The sequence below is a fragment of the Mustela putorius genome, unplaced genomic scaffold, assembly GCF_011764305.1.
Source record: "Mustela putorius furo isolate JIRA1106 unplaced genomic scaffold, ASM1176430v1.1 tig00001069_pilon_pilon_pilon, whole genome shotgun sequence".
Lineage (NCBI taxonomy): Eukaryota > Metazoa > Chordata > Mammalia > Carnivora > Mustelidae > Mustela > Mustela putorius.
In genome coordinates, this window is record NW_025421558.1 from 4,815,610 (window position 1) to 4,825,514 (window position 9,905).

Here is a 9,905-nt window from a genome sequence, read left to right on the forward strand (position 1 = left end):
CTTTAAATTGCTTTGGCTACTCAGGATCTTCTGTGTTTCCATACATTTTAAGATAATTTGTTCTAGTTTTATGAAAAATGCTATTGGTATCTTGATAGGGGTTGCACTGAATTTGTAGATTTCTTTGGGTAGTGTGGACATTTCAAGAATTTTTTCTAATTCGTTTTAGTTCATCTAATTCTTTTCAATTCATTTTAAGATTCTTCCAGTCCATGAGAGTGATCTGTCTGTGTCATCTTCAATTTCTTTCAGTGATGTTTTATAATTTCCAAAGTATAAATTTCACCTCCTTGGTTAAATGTATCCCTAGGTATTTTATTCTTTTTGATGCATTAAAAGTGGAATTTTTAAAAATAGCATCCTTTCTAGCAGGAGTTCAAAACTCGAAACAGCTAAAACTAAATAAGTAGTTAACTGGTAGACGGTACAGGCTTTTCTCATTGTATATTCTTACCTTTTGTCATCGGTGAATGGATAAAGATATGATACATACATAATGGAATATTATTCAGCCCTAAAAGAAAGAATGAAATCCTGCCATTTGTGACAACATTGATGGACCTATAGGGTACCATGCTAAGTGAAATGTCTGTCAGAAAAAGACAAATACCATATAATTTCATTCATATGTGGAAATTAAGAAACAACAACAACAAAAAAACTCTCTTTAATATGTATTTATTTAAGAGTGAGAGAGTGCATGCAAACAGGGGAAGAGGTTAGGGAACAGGAGAGAGAGAATATCAAGCAGACTCCCCTCTGAGTGTGGCGCTCAATGCTGATCTCAATCCCACAACTCTGAGAACATGACCTAAGCTGAAATCAAAGAGTTGGAGGCTTAACTGAGCCACCCAGGTGCCCCAAAACCAGATTCTCAAATACAGAAAACAAATAAGCGGTTGCCAGAGGGGAAGCAGGTGAGAGGATGAGTGAAATAGATAAAGGGGATTAAGAATACACGTATCTTGATGAACACTGGGAGATGTATAGAATTGTTAAATTATAATGTACATCAGAAATTAATACAACACTTAATTATACTTGAGTTTAATTTTTTTAAAAAATTTCTTTCTGATAGTTTATTAGTGTGTAGAAATACAACAACAAGAACAAAAGAAATACAACATATTTCTGTAGATTGATTTTTGTCTCTTCTTACTTTCTGAATTCATTTATTGTAATGGTTTTTTGTAGAGGTTTTGGGGTTTTCTATATGTAGTATGTAATCTGCAAATTGTGATACTTCTTCCTTTTCAATTAGGATAGTTTTTTGTTTTGTTTTGTTTTTGTTTTTGTTTTTTTCCCCCTTGCCTAATTGCTGTAGCTAGGACTTCCAATAGTGTGTTGAATAATACTGGGGAGAATGGGTATCCATGTCTTGTTTCTGATCTTAGAGAAAAAGCTTTCTGGGGGTATGTCATATATATCCTTAATTATGTTGAGGTATGTTCCCTTTAAACTCAATTTGTTCCCTCTAAACTCAAGAGTATTATCATGAATGGATATTAAATTTTTCAAATGCTTTCTCTGCATCTGTTGAGATGATCATATGATTTTCATCCCATTTTGTTAAAGTGCTGGATTTCATTGATTGGTTTATAAATATTGAACTATTCTTGCATCTCTGGAATAAATCCCACTTGATCATGGCATATAATTTTTTTGTTAAGATTTTATTTATTTACTTGACAGAGATCACAACAAGTAGCAGAGAGGCAGACAGACAGAGAGGAGCAAGCAGGCCCCCTGCTGAGCAGAGAGCCCGATGCGGGGCTCCCCATCCCAGGACTCTGGGATCATGACCTGAGCCAAAGGCAGAGGCTTTAACCCACTGAGCCACCCAGGCACCCCTGGCATATAATCTTTTTAAAGTATTGTTGAATTTTGTTTCTGATTCAAGGGTTTTGTATCTAATTCCATCAAGGATATTGACCTGTAGTTCCCTTTGTGTGTAATGTCTTTGGTTTAAGTATCTGAGTAAAGATGGTCTTGAGGAATGAGCTTGGAATTGAATTTTTTGAAATAGTTTCTGAAGGATAGGTATTTACTCTTCTTTAAATATTAGATAGGATTCACTTTTTGAAGTCTGGTTCTGGATTTTTGTTTGTTGGGAGTTTTTGAACACTGATTAAATTTTATTATTAGTAATTAGTCTATTCAAATTTCTAGTTCTTCCTGATTGAGACTGGAAGATTGTATGTTTCTAGGTATTTTTTCTCAGTTGTACATCTGTTGGCATCTAATTGTTCTTAGTAGTGTTTTATGATTCTTTTTATATATGTGGAATTAGTTGTAATTTCTCTTTTTTTTTTCATTTTTTTGTCATTTATTTGGGTCCTCCATTTCTTGATAAGCCTTACTAAAGGTTTATCAGGTTTATTATTTTGGTTCTGTGTTTCATTTATTTCCATTCTGATTTTATGATTTTCTTCTTTCTACTAACTTTGGGATTTGTTCTTTTTTTTCTGGTTCCTTTATGTGTAAAATTAGATTTTTTTCTTGTTTGTTGGGTTAGGTCTGTATTACTATAAGCTTTGTTTTTATAACTGTTTTTCTTTTTCTGTGTCCCATTAATTTTGAAGTGTTTTCATTTGCCTTAAGGTATTTTTTTTAAATTTCCTCTTTGATTTTTTTTCATTGATCCTTTGGTTATTTAGTAGTATGTTCTTTAGTCTCTACATGTTTGTGTTTTTTTTTAATTTTCTTTTCGTTTAGTGATTAGAAAAGATACTTGAAATGATGTAAACCTTTTTAAATTAACTGAGACTTATTTTATGGCCTAATGTGATCTATTCTGGAGAATGTTCCATGTGTACTTGAGAATAATGTTTAGTCTGCTGTTTTTGTATTGAATGTTTTATATATATACATATATATATATAATATTATTATATTATACACACTCACACACACGCACACACAAAGTCTATATGATGTAATATATTGTTCAAAGCCACTGTTCACTTACTAATTTTCTGTCTAGATGATCTATCCATCAATGTAAGTGAGGTGTTAAAGTCCTGTCACATTATTGCTTTGCTGTCAATTTCTCTCTGCATGTGTTAATATTTGTTTTATGTATTTAGATACTCTTATGTTTAGTTAATATATAATTATAAGTGCTTTATCTTCTTATTATATTTGTCCTTTAATCATTATATGATGCCCTTCTTTTATTTATTTATTAATTATTTTTATTAACATATAATGTATTATTTGTCCCACGGGTACAGGTCTATGAATTGTCAGGCTTACACACTTCACAGCACTCACCATAGCACATACCCTTCCCCATGTCTATAACCCAACTACCCTCTCCCTACCCCCCCAACAACCCTCAGTTTATTTGTGAGATTAAGAGTCTCTTATGGTTTGGCTCCTTCCTGATCCCATCTTGTTTCATTTTTTTCCTTCCCTAACCCCCAAACCCCCCACTCTGCCTCTCAAATTCCTCATAACAGGGATATTATATGATAATTGTGTTTCTCTGATTGACTTATTTTGCTCAGCATGATACCCTCTAGTTTCATCCATATTGTTGCAAATGGCAAGATTTCATTTCTTTTGATGGCTGCATAGTATTCCATTGTGTGTGTGTGTGTGTGTGTGTGTGTGTGTGTGTGTGATACACACACACACACACACATATATATATGTGTGTGTGTGTGTATATATATCTTATCTTCATAAAGAAGATGAAGAATCTTCTTTATCCATTCATCTGTTGATGGACATCTAGGTTCTTTCCATAGTTTGGCTATTGTGGACCTTGCTGTTATAAACATTTGGGTGCACATGCCCCTTTGGATCACTACATTTGTATCTTTAGAGTAAACCCCAGTAATGTGATTGCTGGGTCATAGGGTAGCTCTATTTTCAACTTTTTGAGGAACCTCCATGCTGTTTTCCAGAGTGAGTTCACCAGCTTGCATTCCCACCCAAGTGTAGGAGGGTTTTGCTTTCTCTTCATCCTCTCCAACAATATGATGCCCTTTGTCTCATGTCACAAACTTTGTTTTAAAGTCCATGTAGTCTGATAAAATATTGTTACTTCATCTTTACTTTCATCTCCATTTGCATGGAATCTGTTTTTCCACCCAGTCATTTTCAGTGTGTATGTGTCTTTAGAACTGAAGTGAGTTTCTTAAAGGCAGCATATATGTGTGTCTTTATTTTTTTTAATCTATTCTGTTACCTTGTGTCTTTTGATAGAGCATTTAGTCCATTTACATTTGAAGTAATTATTGATAGGTATGTATTTATTGCCATTTTTTAATTGTTTCTGATTGTTTTGCAGTTGTATTTATTTTTCTCTTGCTCTCTTCCTCTTCAATTTTTAGTGTTCTGTCTGAATTATTTTCTTTATGTTTGCATATATATAGGTTTTTGGTTGCTGTGAGGTTAATATAAAACCTATTTTTTTAAGGTTTATTTATTTTAAAGAGAGATTGTGTGTGAGTAGGGGGAGAAGAGACTTTCAAGCAGACACCTGCTGAGCATAGAGCCCAGAGTGGGGCTCTGTCCCAGGACCCATGAGATCATGGCCTGAGCCAAAATCACAAGACAGACAGTCAACCAACTGAGCCACTCAGGTACCCCATAATAATCTATTTTTAATTGATGATCATTTAGGTATAAGAACAATCTAAAAGTGCTACATTTTTACCAACATACACAAATATTTTGTTTTTAATGTATTTTGGATCTTTTTATTTAGTGTATCATTTAATTATTCTAGATTTAATTGGTTTTACTACTTTGGTCTTTTAACCTTAATACTAGCTTTATAAGTGATTAATCCACTGGTGCAGTTTCTTTTACTTACAATTTTAAGACTCACCTATGTTACTTATTTTACCAGTGGTTTTCAAAAAGCCTAAATCAATACTTCATTTATTTTTTTATTGCTAAATAGTATTTAATTTTATGAATATACTGCAGTTTACACTTTAACCTGTTGATGGACATTTGGTTTGTTTCTAGTTTTTAGCTATTGAAAATAAAACTGCTATGAATATTAATATGTTTTTGTAGGAATAAAGCTTTTATTTCTCTTTAAATACCTAGAAACAGAATGGCCTATTCATATGCTGTTTATGTTTAAATTTCTTTTAATCTTCCAAACTGTTTTTCAAAGAGGCTGTACCATTTTATATTTAACCAGATGTGCAAAGAGTGTCAGTTCTTCCACATTATTGTCAGTACTTGGTGTTATGACCAATGCTTTTAGACATTCCCATAAATAATGGGTTTTTATTTATTTTATTTATTTTATTTTTGTGGTTTTAATTTAGTTTTCTTTGTCCAACAAATATATAGCATTTGGTGAGGTATCAATTTAAATTGTCCATTTTAGAAATTAGTTTATTATAGAATTTTGAAAAAGTTTTATATATTCGGAGTATCCATTTTCAGACATAAGACTTTCAAATTTATAAGATTTCTGTTACTCTGTCCACATCAGATGGTCCCTGCTAAAATAATACTGCAACTAAAGAATGAACTCATGAAGAAAACCATATATATATATATATATACACACACAATATATATATATATATATATATGTATGTTTATATAGAGAGAGATTTTTTCTTTTAAAGACACAAGAAAATGTAAATATAAATGACTATTATGAAATAGTGGCTTGGGGGAAATTGAAAGTATTATACTAAAACACAAAATGGTAGAAATATAGAATGATGAAACTCTGAGTATTTAAAACAAATATTTGAATGACAGATTCAGGAGCTCTAAGAGCAAATATATTTCCTAGATTTAATATACTGTTCTGTGAAACTATCTTTTCCTGCTGCCTTCTTTTATAGTAATTTTTTAAGGCAAAAACATTACCTTACATACCTTCTAAAGTGATTTGTATATTCCAGCTTTTCTTCTTGGATCAATTTTGGTTATTTATATTTTGCTAGGAAATCAACTGTTGCATGATATCTTTTTTAAAAATCTCTAAACATTTAGAATCATAATAGATTTTTAAAATACGTGATGAAATAGTATAGAACTTATTCTCACAAAAGTTATTTTACTTTGGTTTGCAGTGGTTGTCAACCATGAATAACTCATAAATACAATACTATTTTTAAAGGCATTTCAGAAATCTTGAAAGTGATTTGTGCAAGCATAATCCACTTAATTGAAAAATCGATCATTGATCAGCAATCTTTTATTTTCTGAAATTATAATCCCCTGGAACAGCAGACAATTAGAGTATCTGACTGAAAATATAACTTTCTTTAGAACAAGTATAGAATTGATTTTGACACTTTTGTTTGGAAGAGAGAAGTAAGAACTATCCAGGAAACAAAACAAAACAAAAAAAAAAGGGTTTTATACACAAACAATTTTTAACCCAGATTTAACTTATGGGTTAAAGTAATACTCTAAATCAAAATGGTGTTTAAAAACATCACCATTTTTTCTTATCTGTGGTCAAAATCAGTGGGAGTCCTAGTTTGAGATCATGGTTTTGTTTTGTTTTTAATAAAGTGTGACATGCAAGTTTCAGGAGATCATTAAAATCGGTCCAGGCATTTTACTCTTGCTTATTTTTTTTATATAAAGTAAGATTTTGAAACATTCAAATATCATCCATGAAAGTTTTAGGGTTTTTTAAAATCCCAAGTACACTAATAGTACTTGACCAACTCCTATTGGGTAAGTAGCAGCATAGGGAAGGGACTTTGTGAAGGTCTGTTACTAGAGGCAGGGGAGGCTATCTTGAGGTAACTGTTTGAAGGGAAGAGTTTGGAGAGGGCTGCTTTGCATTTTAAAAACAGAGCTGCCCTATGACCCTGCAATTGCACTACCCCAAAGATTTACCCCAAAGATACAGATGTAATGAAAAGAAGGGCAATCTGTACCCCATTGTTCATAGCAGCAATGACCACAGTTGCCAAACTGTGGAAAGAACCAAAATGCCCTTCAATGGACGAATGGATAAAGAAGGTATGGTCCATATATACTGTGGAGTATTTTCCCCCCATCAGAAAGGATGAATACCCAACTTTTGTATCAACATGGATGGGACTGGAAGAGATTATGCTGAGTGAAATAAGTCAAACAAAGAGTCAAGTATCATATGGTTTCACTTAGTTGTGGAGCATAAGGAATAACACGGAGGACGTTGGGAGATGGAGAAGAGAAGTGAGTGGGGGAAATCTGAGGGGGAGATGAACCATGAGAGACTGTGGACTCTGAGAAACAAACTGAGGGTTTTGGGAGGGGGGTAGGTGTTGGGTGAACCTGGTCGTGGGTATTAAGGAGGGCACATATTCATAGAGCACTGGGTGTGGTATATAAACAATGAATTTTGGAACACTGAAAAAAAGTACATTAAAAAAATTATTTTCCCTATGGCAAAATGATGAGCAGACCTGTTAAGCTTGAGTAGTAATTGATTTGACCATTCTTCCTTTGCGTTCTGGGCAGAATGAGTCAGAGTTAGAGATCAAAATATTGTTAATAAACCTGAATCGAAGATTGAAGCTTGACATAACATCAGAGTTGAACTTCATAATATTTCTCATTAAAATAAATAAACTTACCTGAAACTTTTTTAAAGACTGAGTATTTCAGGGTAGGCAATAGAAAAGAGGGGAAAAAGAGGAGAAAATGTGTCAACACTGAGGATGAACAGTTTCCAACAATCAGATAAATCACTTCACCTTGGGGACAAAAAAGAAAAGGGGTAGAGCCCAAACTCCTTCAGTATACTCTTTTCCATGGAGTGGAAGCTAATTCTATGAAAATGTGAGGATTTGGAGTACTCCCTGCGAAGGCACATATCTAAGCATGAATCTATTACTTCCCTTGAGGGAGGGTAGATTCTCTTCCCTTTTTTGTTAGTTGAAACATTTGGTAGGGTAGCATAATTTTGGATGGAGAGATTTTTCTACAGGATGTTTGTAGGCCTTACATACTTAGAATGTTGCAATATATATGAAAATTTACATGCTTCCTAGGGTACTAGAATATCTTACCTGATGGACAATAGACAATATTCCATCTTTTTTTTTTTTTTTTTTTTTCAGTAGGAAGCAACAAACACATTAACTATATGCCAGGGAGTATTCTGTGTGTGTGTGTGTGTGTGTGTTTATAAAACAAAACATGATCAAAGGCCATTTAAAACACTCTACTCCTGTAGTTATCCCTGTGAATACATACAAACTTTTTAATAGCTGTGTTAATCATACCTCACACTTCTGTCTCACTCATGGTACCCAGAATGGAATGCCCTATTCAGTCTTCTGTCTGTGGAATCTTTTGGTATTGTCTAAGAGTCCTCCCTAGAACATTCCAGGATTTCTCTCTTGGGCTTTCTTAGCATTTTCTTTCTGCTAATATTTTTTTTAAATATTACTAATTGTTGTGTTTAAAAGACAAATTTATAGTTTTTTTTTAAGACTTAATTTATTTATTTGACAGATAGATCACAAGTAGGCGGAGAGAGAGGAAAGCAGGCTCCCTGCTGAGCAGAGAGCCCAATGTGGGGCTTGATCCCAGGACCCTGGGATCATGACTTGAGCTGAAGGCAGAGGCTTAACCCACTGAGCCCCCCAGGTGCTCCCAAATTCATAGTTGTTTCTTTTTTTTTTTAATAAAATCTATAGTAAATATAGAAGATGTAGAGGAGATATTAGCAACATCAATAAATCATTTATATTTACTGAGCCTCAGGTGTATGCCAGACACGTGCTAAAGGAAAACGATGAATATGACCAAAAAGGTCAATACATTCACCAAGTTACCATTCCTGTATTTTATTTGAAATTTTTCAATTAAAATTAATGACTAGGATTAATTATAGGATTTTGATATGATTTTTATTTAAATTACTTATAATGCACCTTTCCCCTCAACCACATCAAGAATTTCACTAAAAAATGCCTATGTATTTTTATTCTTATAAACAACCTAGTTGATTTAAATGCCAATCCCTCTTGTTAGTTTTAGTTTTTGTATTTAAACTTGGTTTGCTATATTAATATTGTAACCTTCCTAGTGTTATCTGCAATAGGATCCTAGTATTCATTCTCTCATTATTTCTTAATATCAAAGGCTCATTTTGTGATGGCACTAATGTGCCTGGATAAAAATATTTACTTCCCAGGACTCTCTTACATCTAGGTGTGGCTGTGTATCATAGTTCTGCCTAATGACATTAAGCAGAATTTCTCTGAGAACTTCTAGAAGAGATTTTGATTTCCTTTTAGAGGTTCTGCTCCCTTTTCTTCCTGTTTGAGTGTGGAGAGGAAGCTGGAAGTTGGTTAGCTCTCTTGAAATCGAGAGGCAACAAACATAAAAACAGACTGACACTGTTATGACAGAACTAAAACATCAAAAAACTTTGGTCACTAATAGCATACTTGAGTTACTGTGACCTGGGCTTTTTATTCCATAAGATAATAAAGTTCAAGCAATTATTTTGGGGTTACTTACCAGCAGTCAAACATCTAAATTGATATAACACCATACAGATTTGTTCAGTGTTAAGGCAGGAACAAGCAATCTTCACTTGGTATTAATACTATAGATACTTAAAATTAACTGGAATTGTGTGACTTAAATCAAGAATATAATAAGTTACGGGTTGAAATATATAAATATAGTACAGTCTAAAGTAAGAGTCATCCCCTTTTAGAAGTTATTAATTTGGTGGCTAAAGTAATAGCTTGAGCACAAATGGGACTTTCGAGATGAATATCACACATTCTTGGACGCAAAGGTAGGGGCGAGTTGGTCCTCAGGAAGGGAATAGACCTAAGAATTTGAAAGCCATTTCCCCATTACTCATTTTTCATTTCATCTTAGAGCATGAATCTTCTCTATTGTTCTCTCCCTGCAACTAATGAAAACTTCTTCATGGTCAACATAGCCTTAAA